The sequence below is a fragment of the Dama dama genome, chromosome 8 (assembly GCF_033118175.1).
Source record: "Dama dama isolate Ldn47 chromosome 8, ASM3311817v1, whole genome shotgun sequence".
Classification (NCBI taxonomy): Eukaryota; Metazoa; Chordata; class Mammalia; order Artiodactyla; family Cervidae; genus Dama; species Dama dama.
In genome coordinates, this window is record NC_083688.1 from 49,753,210 (window position 1) to 49,765,935 (window position 12,726).

At 34.9% G+C, this 12,726-nt stretch overlaps 1 protein-coding gene across 7 annotated transcripts in view; it reads right to left on the reverse strand.

The window, feature by feature from the left end:
* Positions 1-12,726, reverse strand: part of SLC39A10 (solute carrier family 39 member 10) — a 147,273-nt gene that overhangs the window by 44,477 nt on the left and 90,070 nt on the right. For all 7 annotated transcript variants that reach the window (XM_061149106.1, XM_061149105.1, XM_061149109.1 and 4 more), the window contains one exon: positions 6,292-6,400. The gene's annotated coding sequence lies outside the window, so the exon portion shown is untranslated. The remainder of the gene's footprint in view (positions 1-6,291; positions 6,401-12,726) is intronic.

Consider the following 12,726-nt stretch of genomic DNA (forward strand, 5'->3'; position numbering starts at 1 on the left):
GGAACATCTCTTCATCTGTTTATATCATCTTTGATTTCTTATATCAGTATCATAGTTTTCTGTATATAGCTTTTTTGTCTCCTTAGGTAGGTTTATTCCTAGATATTTTATTCTGTTTATGGTAATGGTAAATGGCATTGACTTCTTAATCTCTGATTTTTCATTGTTCGTGTATAGGAATGCAAGTGATTTCTGTGTATTGATTTTGTATCCTGTGGTTTTACTAAATTCACTGAATTAGCTCTAGTTAATTTTTTTTTTTTTTTTTTAGTTAATTTTCAGATATAGTATCTTTAGAGTTTTCTTTGTATAGTATCATGTCATCTGCAGTGAGAATTTTACTTCTTTTCCAATCTGGATTCCTTTTCTTTTCCTTTTCTGCCATAGCTAGGACTTCCAAAAATATGCTGAATAATACTGGCAAGAGTGGGCACTCTTGTCTTATTCCTGATCTTAGAGGGAATGCTTTCAATTTTTCACCACTGAGAATGTTTGCTGTGGGTTTTATCATATATGGTCTTTACTGTGTTGAGGTAGGTTCCTTCTATGCCCATTTTTTGAAGAGTTTTTTTTTTTTTTTTTAATCATAAATGGGTGCTGAATTTTGTCAAAGGCTTTTGACATCTATTAAGATTATCATATAATTTTTATATTTCAATTTGTTAATATGGTGTATGACATTGATTGATTTGCATATATTAAAGAATCTTTGCATCCCTGGTATGAAACCAATTTGATCATGGTATATGATCTTTTTAAAGTGTTGCTGAATTCTGTTTGCTAGAATTTTGTTGAAGATTTTTGCATTTATGTTCACCAGTGATACTGGCCTGCAATTTTCCTTTTTTGTGATAGCTTTATCTGTTTTTGGTATCAAGGTGATGGTGGCCTCGTAGAATGAGTTTGGGAAGTGTTCCTTCTTCTGAAATCTTCAGAAGTATAGGCATTAGTTCTTCTCTACATGTTTGACAGCATTCACCTGTGAAGCAATCTGACCCTGGGCTTTGGTTTTTGGGAAAACTTTTTATCACAGTTTAGATTTCAGTGCTTGTGATTAGGTTGTTCCTAATTTCTATTTCTCCTTGATTCAGTCTTGGAAGGTTGAACTTTTCTAAGCATCTGTCCATTTCTTCCAGTTTGTCCATTTTATTGGTATATATTGGTATATATAGTTGCTCATAATGGTCTCTTATGATCCTTTGTATTTCTGTGTTGTCTGTTGTAATCTCTCTCCTTTTTCATTTCTAAGTTTGTTGATTTTTCTCCCCCTTTTGCTTGATAAATCTGGCTAATGGTTTGCCAATTTTGTTTATCCACTCAAAGGACCAGCTTTTAGTTTTATTAATCTTTATTACTGTTTCCTTAATTTTTCATTTATTTCAGCTCTGATCTTTATGATTTTTTTCTACTAACTTTGCAGTTTTTCTGTTCTTTTTTAGGCTGTTTTAGGTATAGAGTTAGGTTCTCTATTCAATGTTTTTGCTGTTTCTGGAGGTAGGATTGCATTGCTATCAACTTACCTCTTAGAACTGCTTTTGTGGCATCCCATAGATTTTGGGTCATATTTTCATTGCCATTTGTTTCTAGGAATTTTTTTATTTCCCTTTTTATTTCTTCAGTAATGTGTTCATTATTTTGAAACATATTGTTAAATCTTCATGTGTTTGTGTTTTTTTTTTTTTTAACAGTTTATTCCCCTGTAATTGATATCTAGTCTCTTAGTGTAGTTGTAAGAAAAGATGCTTGATATGATTTCAATTTTCTTAAATTTACTGAGGCTTGATGTGTGTCCAAAGACATCTTAATTCAGACTAGTCACATTTCAAATGCTCACTAGCCACATGTGGCTACTAATTACTGTACTGGAAAGTACAGATCTAGATTTATTTGGGAAACTAATTTCATGACTTTCAAGACAGGACATAACATGCATTATAAAGGAAAGACAGATAAAATATACTACAATAAAATAAAGAAATTGATATTCATCAAGAATGTAAAAAAAGGCAACAACAGATTGGTAGAAGAGTATGGCAATGTTAATAGTCAAGAATAGATAAGGAATGTCTACAAATCAATATGAAAATTATGAGACAACTCAATGGAAAAATAGGTAGGTTTTGAACAGGCATTTTATAAGAGGTTAGCCAAATTACTAAGAAGCATATGAAAAGATTCTCAACCTTAATAGAGAACTATAAATTAAAATCACAAGTAGATACCACTACATACCCACCAGAATGAATAAAACATAAAAGATGTAGGCAAGAATATGGAGTCAATTAGAACTTGCATACACTACTGGTGGGACTGTAGATTGGTAAGCTCTGGAAAGCTGTTTGGTAGGATCTACTAGAAGATGAACATAAGCACATTCTCTCACATGGCAATACTTCTCTTGGATGTATGCAGAAACACATGTACAGGGACACCAAAAGAAATGAATGAACATAAAAATTCACACAATCATTATTCATCATAGCTCAAAACAAGCAAAAGGCCAAATGTCCATCAACAGTAGAATGTTAACAAAACAAATAAATAAATAAAAACAGAACAATTTTACAATGGAATATTACACAGGAATGAAAATAAAATTAAAGCTTCACATACTAACATAAATGAATCTCACAAATTGAGATTGAGCAAAAGGTAACTGTATATTTTATCAGTCTTTCCTTTATAATGCATATTATATCCTATATTGAAGGTGTTGAAGCTAAGTCTCCCAAATATTAATCTTTTAGATCTATACTTTACAGCAGAGTAGCCAGTAGCCACATGTGGTTGCTGAGCACTTAAAATGTGGCTAGTCTGAACATCACTTTGCTGACAAAGGTCCATATAGTCAAAGTTATGGTTTTTCCAGTATTCATGAACAGATGTTGGACCATAGTGCTTCATGGCTGAGTACCAAAGAATTGATACTTTAGAACTGTGGTGCTGGAGAAGACTCCTGAGAGTCCCTTAAGGCTGCAAGGAGATCAAACCAGTCAATCCTAAAGGAACTCAACTGTGAATATTCTTTGGAAGGACAGTTGCTGAAGCCTCAATACTTTGGCCACCTGATGCAAAGAGCCAACTCACTGGAAAGGACCCTGATGTTGGAAAAGACTGGGGGCAGGAGGAGAAGGGGACAATACACAATGAGATGGTTAGATGGCATCATCAACTCAACGAACATGAGTTTGCGCAAACTCCAGGTGATAGTGAAGGACAGGGTAGCATGGTGTGCCACAGTCCATGGGGTTGCAAAGAGCTGGACACAACTTAGTGACTGAAAAACAACCAAAAAAGATAACAAACACTAAATAAAACATTGGGCAAAAGTCTATTTATATATAATTTAAAATGGGCAAAACTAAACCAAGATGCCTTAATGGTTATTTTCTGAAGGGAAGGTAGGGGGTAATAATTGGGATTGGAAATTGTAATAATGTTCTCTTTCTTGAGTAATGGTAATGTTTACTTTGTGATAATTCACTGTGCTTATCATACTGTTTATTTTTCTGTATACATATAGTACTTCAATAAAAAGTTTTTAAAAATCAAATTTTATGCAGTGAAAACCAATTAGAAAACATAATGATAAACAAAAATTACTAGGTTCCTAGACAGAAACAGAGTAAGACCAGTGAAAGGAGAAGTGTATAAGATACTATTGAAGGACAGTAAAGAAGAATTGCAAAAACTGTACAAAGACCACCTACATGAATGTAATAAACAACTTAAGATATATATATATCTTATATATATATAAGATATATAGTCTTCCAAGTGTATACATACAAATCTAATTCAATGTCAATCAAAATCTTGCAGCTGTCAACTTTCGTGAGACTGCATAAGCTCATCCAAGTATTCATATGGAAGAGAAAAACCGAAGGGCAATCAACAAAGTTCAGAAAAGTAGCAAGATGATAAAGACTTCTTTTTAGAAAGTTACAATAACTAAAATAACACAGATAGACCAAAGAAGAACAGAGTCCAGAAAAAGAATCACTGACAATGATTTTGTATATGATATAAAGAAGAACATAAGACATTAAGAGGCAAAAATTAATACCTGAAAATACCAGATGTTAATCAAAAACCTGATGTAAAGAAACAGAAACTACCTTACATGCTGATGGGAGTATAAACTGGTGCAACCTTTTAGGGAAGCTGACTATGAACACACTTTCACAGCTCCAAAATTCTGCTTCTACCTACCTACCTACCTACCCACCTGGAGAAACTCGTACACTTATGCCCAGGAGATAAATTCAAGAATCTTGACTGCAATAATGATGAATTTCTTTTTTAATGTTAACTATCTTGTAATAGGATGCTTCAGTTGCAAATAACAAAACAACTAAAAGTGGTTAAAACAAAAGAAATTTTCACATTAAAAAATTGGGGGAAAATGGTTTAAGGACAATTACAAAAGCAATAACCCAAAATCTCTCATCCTCAGATGAGATCTGTCTTCTCAGAACTTCAAGAAATTGCTGTTGCTGTAACTACTCCATCCTTGCACAACCATATCCAAAGCTGGAAGGTTCATCTTCTTTTTATTCAGGGACAAAAACTTTCTAGAAGCTCCTCTCGGATTTCGCTTTACCTGTCTTTCATCAGGACTGTACTACATACGCATAATAAAACTGATAAAGGATAAAATTCCACCATCAGCTAAGACAAATCAACATTCATTCTCTTCTGATTGGAAAGAAGCCATCTTTCCTATACATATGGGAGGCATACTAACAACAAGGAAAAAGGAGGTAAATGAGGAATGGCAATTTATTATATAATCATTAGTGCCTGATACAAACCTAAATGCCCATCAGAAGAACAGAGTAAAAAAAAAATATGGATACTTATGTAATTAAAAACTATGCCGAAGTTATAAATGTGTGGCTATGAAACAATACAGAACAAGGACAAATCTTAGAAACATAAAGAGTAAAGTTCAAAAAGATATGTTATTTCATTTAAACACAATTAAAAACATGAAAAATATCTTAATTTGAGGGTATATATACGTGTAGCAAGAGCTTAATATGGGGGTGATTACATTCTAAAGAGTAGTTAACTTTTCACAAGAGAAGAAAGGGAGTCAGATGGTAGAGGTAGTATGCATATTTAGCAGCATCTGCAGTGTTTTTATTTCTTAAAAAGTGAAGGGAAGCTGAGGCAATGTGACAAAATATTTTGTATTTGTTAAACCAGCAATAATGGGTTTCAGGTCTTTGTTATACAGATCTTCCTCAACTTAATGGTGGGGTTATGCCTCAATCCATCCTAACTTGAAAAATATCGTAAGTTGAAAATACATTTAATATACATTACCTATTGAACATCATAGCTAGCCCAGCCTACTGTAAATGTGCTCAGACCACTTACCATTAATTAGCCTACAGTTGGGCAAAATCATCTAACACAAAGCCTGTTTCATAATAATCTCATGAACTTTACTGAATACTGTACTGAAAGTGAAAAACAGAAGGTTGTATGGAAAAAAAAAAAAAGGTTGTATGAATCGATATAGACTGCCTGCTTACCCCTATGACTACACAGTTGACCATGGGCTGCAGCTCACTGCCACTGCCCAGCATCATGAGTGTATGGTACTGTATATCACTAGCTGGGCAAAGATAAAAATTCAAAATTCAAATATTGAACGCATGCTGCTTTCTCACCATTGTAAATTCAAAATACCCTAAGTCAGAAGTCATCTGTACGGTATGTACTTTTTTAAAGTTTGATACCTAGCCACCATCAGTGATTAATCAACATATATTGGAGCAGCAGCAGAAGCCAAATCATGATTACCTGAGAATTTCTTAGAAATGTAAATTCTTTCACCCCACCCAGACCTACTAAATCTCGAACTCTGAGGTTAGGGCTCAGCACTGTCAACCAATCTTCCTAGTTGAGTCTGTTGCTAGCTAAAGTTTGAGACACTACCTATACAAGTAAATTATCAAACACTCCCATTTATGTCAAATGATACTCAATTAAATTGAGCATCACCTGAATAAATTAGGTTTAATTATCATATGTGGCTTATGTGAGTTAAGACTTTCGGAAAATAGTCTATAAAATATATTTAATCCCAAAGCTACAATAAGTTGGAGATTTTATTTTTTAATCCAAACACTTCAGTTTCTTATATAATAGTCTCAAGGATAAAGTCACCATTTAAAACATATCAATTTTACCTATAGACTAATGAAGATGAAAGAGCATAGATAATTAAGACAATTGCTATTAATAGCAGAAAGAGGACATTACACACCCTCCAATTACCTTGGTTTTCCACTAGAAGATGCTAGTGAAAGGCGATGCTCTGAATGAATGTTGCTCTGTTCGTCTGACATGTAAATGTCCTGCCGTTTCTTCAGTGCATATTATCCCACTGTCAAATGAATAAGTACCAGTGGTGAAAATAAAACATACAAACATATCAATCAGGCAACATCAAATGAATGACTCCATGCAACACAAAAAATGTCAGTGATCTATATGAGCTTTAAATTGTCATTTTTAAACACTTTTTAAACGTACTCAATTTGTTTACTGAAAAGATTCTGCTATCTTGAGTCCCCTAGTCATAATCACTTACATTCAAGAGAGCATCACAGGAAGGCAAATAAATACATGAGTGACATTATACAGGTAATATTTAAATCTGTGTTAAGTATTCTTAAAAGTAAATCATACATTAACTTTGCAACTTTAGAACAGTGATAGCAGATGCATGCCTAAGAATCACTTGGATGAACTATGCATTTGTCAGCACAGGCTAAGCAGCTATTGCAAAGAAACTTCTCTCAAAGCGTAGTGGCTTAAGAAACAAGCAAGTTTATTTCTCTTAATACCCGTCCAAGATGACTGCTCCAGGTTTGTGAGCCCCAGTTAGTCAGAGACACATCAATCTTACATGAGTGCTATTCTTGTCAGTGGTAAAACAAACAATGGAAATCCAGGTTCAGAAATTTCTGAAGCAGCAAATAAAGTAGATATTGCTTTCATCACTTCTCAGACTTCATTGGCAAGAACATAGCCACATCGGCTCAATCAATCAAAATAAGGAGACTGGAAAATACAGTCTCACCTACAACTTAGTTTCCCAAGCATTCTATGGAATCCTTTTCTTAAGGATCCTTTCCTATCCATAGCAAAAAGATCTTCGGGGTGGAGGCAGGAATGGTAGAAATGTTGCCCAAGTCCATTTACCATTCAATCCTAAATACTGGCCTTTAAAGGACTCAGTTTTGCCCTAGACAAAATCTTCTGCTGTCACCTACGTTTCACAGTTTTTAAAGTTTTGGGAATTGAGTATATTAGTTTTATAACTGATTTGGTTTTCAATTCAGCAAATATACATTAAGTTATTCACTCAAGACTTCTGGTTACTACAGACAGCTATGCATAATCCTACTGCACAAGAAAAGAATGGTTTCTGGAAAATGTGTAGTTGCCACCACACATTTAATTTCATCTTTTCTTACTGATTTCCAATTTACTATCACAGTGAAAGGTTTAAGTATTCTCTCATTGTGTAATTTCTACATGAAGGGTCAGGTTAATTCACAAATAAGTACTTAAATCATTGGGCTGTATACGCTATTTCTGATGTAAATACATTATATTTGATGCAAAGAAAAAATGAAACCCACATTTTTCTATAAAACACTAATATTTTAACACTAACATCAGACCTAAATGTTCAATGAGGCTAGTGGTTATTCTTTGGTGTGAAAAGTGATGAGAGGAACCAGGCAGGAGTTCTGTGCTGCAGTTTGTAGTCTATCTTTACCCGTGGGTGCTGGTTACCCGGAGAAGGCAATGGCACCCCACTCCAGTACTCTTGCCTGGAAAATCCCATGGATGGAGGAACCTGGTAGGCTGCGGTCCACAGGGTCGCTAAGAGTCGGACACGATTAAGCAACTTGACTTTCACTTTTCATGCCTTGGAGAAGGAAATGGCAACCCACTCCAGTGTTCTTGCCTGGAGAATCCCAGGGACAGCCTAGTGGGCTGCCGTCTATGGGATCACACAGAGTCGGACACAACTGAAGTGACTTAGCAGCAGCAGCAGCAGCAGCTGGTTACCCAGGTGTGTTCACTTCATAAACCTGTCAAGGTTTACACTTAACAGCTTCCCACTCCAGTATTTTGGCCTGGAGAATTCCATGGACTGTACAGTCCATAGGGTCACAAAGAGTCAGACACAACTGAGCGACTTTCACTCTCACTTCACTTTCACACTTAACATCTGGGTGCTTTTCTAGAGGTGTTCTATATTTCAGACACAACATAACTTTTAATCCATTAAGAATACATATTTCAACTTTCAATTAGTAAAATCAGTAATATGCAGTTTCTAGAAGCAGACCCATACTTAACCATACCCAAAGATGAATTTAAGTTTTCTAAAATAATTTAAGACTCACAAGAACTTGAACTTGTGAAAACAGTTCAGAGTTTACCCATGTACTCTTTACCCAATTTTCCCCAATGAAAACATTTTACATAAGCACATTTTCAAAACCAGGAAACTGACACTGATATAATACTGTTAACTAAATTGGAGATCTTTTATTCTAATTTCACAGTCTCTGCATGCATTCTTAAAAATACCATAACAGAAAATCCATTTTTTAACCAGAGAAAAAAATCATTTGTAACCAAAGAATCTTGCTTAACAAAATATATGATTATACCTAAGAAAAAGGTTAACTAAAACCTTAAAAGTAATCAGGATTGAGAATCTCCACAGTAAGTTCTTCTATACAGATTTACAAAAATTTTTAATTAGAGGCTTTCAATTGTAGTTTTCCTACATAAAATGGCAAATAAATTTTTCAATTTTTAAGTAGATAAAACACTTTTATCAAGAACATACCTAAGTACACTAATCTGTCTATAGGTATTTTGCCTCAAGAAAGATAATGATCTTTATTTCATACAAATGAAAATAGGGTTGTAGAAAGTTTAAGATGAAAAGATTCTTAAGTATAAACAACTAAACACTTTTTTTTTTTAAATACATGGATATCTAAGACCCAGAGGTATACATATGATTAAAGTGATACTTCAAGTTTGTGGCAGTCCCCTGACTTGAAAGTCAGGGGCTCTTTCCGCTACACCAGTGTATCTGTATATCTTAAAAACTAGAACACTGTGGGATAACTACTAATGCAATCCATCTAAAACAAACTACCAAAATATTTTAAAGGGAAAAGAAATGGTCTCTAATACTTACAGTCAGTTTTAAAAAAAAGTATGCGCATAGTAGCACACATACTGTGAGTATGTGTGCTAAGTTTTTGACCCTGCGATCCTGTGGACTGTAGCCCGCCAGGCTCCTCTGTCCATGGGATTCTCCAGGCAAGAATACTAGAGTGGGTTGCCATTTCCTCCTCTCCAGGGGATCTTCCCGACCCAGGGATTGAATCCATATCTCCTTTGCAGGAGGATTCTTTACTGCTGAGACACTGAGGAAGCCCTAATATCACTATATTACTTAACAAAGTGATTGACTGATGTAAGAAAAATAATTACCAATACATGGCTCCTGTTACTAGAGAGGCCAACCAAGTACATCCTGTGTATAAGAACAAAGTGAACAAGCTTTACTCACGGGGACTTTTTTTTAAAGGAAAATGTAGGTCAAATGAAAGAACCAGAGTTAATGTCTGTCTCAGGCTCTTGACTCTCACACATACAAATACATATATACACAAACTAACAATCAGAGAAAAAATATAACTCACTTAGCAATGTTTTAAAACTAGCTATTTCAATGTTCCAGATTGATATTTTAAAGGTCAATGAGGTGGAAACCAAGAGAGAAATCACTAAAACCCTCAACCTGGACTATGGAAATATATCATGTATTAAGTAAACTTAACATGAAAATCTATTCAATAATATACATGGCACCCTAATTTCAAAGACGACTTCATTTTTTGGGAAAGGTTTCACTACCATGGCAGAAGTTTATTTATACCCTGAATCACATAAATATAATACAACTGGCATATTACTAAATTACTTTAGCAAAATTTATCCATGTAGTTAGACACCAATTTAGTTTCCCTCTACAATTCAACAACAGTACACACAAAATGCATGAGAAGCAATGAGACTAGTGGTTTACTGAAGAAATACTAGTCTAAAAGACAAAGATCTCAGAAACCTGGTCTTGCCCCTTACTAGCTATAGGATGCTGGGCAAATTACTTAGCCTCTTTAAGTCTTACACCAAGTATAAAGTGGGGGTTTTAATTCCAGTTCTATTTCACAGTAATTATGAAGACCAAATAAAACAATGTGTATCGTTTTTTTTATAATGATAAAGTTTTAAATGTTTTTCCATTTTACTGTAAATGTTTAAATGCTATTTAAGTGCAAGTTATTAATAGTAATATAACTTGGATCCTCCAGGATCCAAGTTTACTTGGTAAACTCCAGGAGTTGGGGATGGACAGGGAGGCCTGGTATGCTACAGCCCATGAAGTCGCAAAGAGTCGGACACCACTGAGCAACTGAACTGAACTGAACTTGGATCCATTTTAAATTCCATTTCTGATATTATCACCCAATGTAATGCACATAGAATAGAATCAGGAGTCAGAAACCTTCGTCTCTAGTTCGTTGTCACTGTTTCCTCTCTCAAGAACAGGGGAAACAGTCCCTTCCCATACCCACCAACTGAACTAAAGGATGTGAAATGTGTACTTTGTAAAGTTTCTTAACCTGAAGTATTACCACTAATCGATGTGGTACCACAGGTCTTTCATTTAACTTCTGAAAAGTACAGAACCAGAGTGGGGAAAAGGTCCCTTCGCTTTGACTCCTTCCAAAGAATGCTACCAAAAATATTCCGAGAGCATATGCAGTGTTAGTGCATCCAAGCACAACTCGTAGATTACAGGAGGCATCCAACTGAGAAAGAGTTGCAAAGAATTACCATGACACACCAGTTTCACTGACTTTATAAAACTTCATAATATTACTTCACTAATGAGTCCTTATCAAGAACCCTTAAATCCTCTTAGAGCTTCAAGGTTTCCTTTTTCATTCCCCCACTTTACCTCAGTTTGGAATGTTAATGTAGCTTTTATCAAAATAAGGACAATCTCTAATATTTACCCTGCAACTCATTCATATGAAAATAGTAGAGGCATGTTAATGGAGCTCAGGCAATTCAGGGCTCCTCCTGTTTCACTTTTATTTTTCAAGAGACAGAATATAAACATGAGCATTGATCAAATGTACTAGATCAAGCAGTCACACATCAAATCTATTATTGTATTCTAAACATTCATGTAGAAACCTACATTTTCTCATTAAATGTTCAAACTATCTGAAGTCTCTGCTTTTCAAACATTCATTACAGGGAATCTGGAACCATATTACAGAAAGCCACCTTTGACATTCCTGTGTCTGTTTTGCTGTTTGTGAATACAAAGAACATCCGAAATTTGTACATGTATGAGCTGGTTGACCTTTATCAATCACAAAATACTGTGATGCTTTTCGAAGCTACTAAAATGTTTATAATTTTAGTTAGCCTTTCAATTTAATAAGCTTCAACCTCTTTCCACTACAAATGCATATACACCAACACAACATGTAGTCACAAAGAGGACTTAAAGACAGAGGGCTAACCTTAGGACCTGGATGAGAAACACATCCCTTTTCCTTTCAACTTGCAGAGCTGGGTTCTCTTTCCAGTCATCATCCCTGGCCGTTGCCTTCATTCTAAGAACAGTGACTGCCACTGGCTCAAATCTTTATTACTCCATTCATCCTCATTCTTCCTATTTTCCTTTTTCAGCATCTTGTCACTGTTACACGTCCCTGATTTTGTACCAACTTACCATTCATAAGCACTGCCAGGTAAAATGATCCTTCCTTTGCGTAAGATTAGGGGAAAAAAAAAAACACAGAATCTCCAAGGCAACATTTTCATAATATTAACATTTTTTGATGCTGCTGAAAACACAGGCCACTTCTCCACCAGGGAAGCTTTCTATCTGATAAATTTTAGCTGTCCTTACAGTTGTTTGAACAAAGCTAAATGGTTCTGTTCTGCCATTTAGCAGAATCTTACAAAAATATAATTCAAGTATCAAAACTACTTAATTTCGACTAGCAAACACCAATTGCATTAATCAATTATCAATCCATCTTTATAGTCAAGTTCAACCTTGTCCAATATATAGAAAACTACATAGAATTCTTAAATAAACAGAGTGTTTCAGGGCACATTCTCTGTCTTACAGAATCACATTCAGATACACAGACTGGGGTAAGATTTTGTGATATATAGACAGTTAGAAAAAGAAAAAATAAGAAAATGAGTAATGCCGGGGGAAAAAGTAGCACAGGGTAAACACCAGTTTACAGCTGCCAATAACCTTCACAGTCGTAAAGATGCAACACCGCTGTTCTAAACCGGAATACAACACGACTGTACTGGACACTGAGATACAGGAAATCCGAGGGCTCACAGAGGGGGAAGAGTGCCAAACCCGAAGCAGACAATGACTAAAATTGAAAATCAACAGGTTATGAATATTGGAGACATGGCAGTGAACAGCAAAACAACTAAGGAACCAAAAGAGTTCCTTATATCTCTAGGCAGAATGTAAAAAGGCAGAGGACTGATTTTTTTTTCTTTTCCCCAGCCTTAATTTCATAGAACTATTTAATTCTTTAAACTATATTC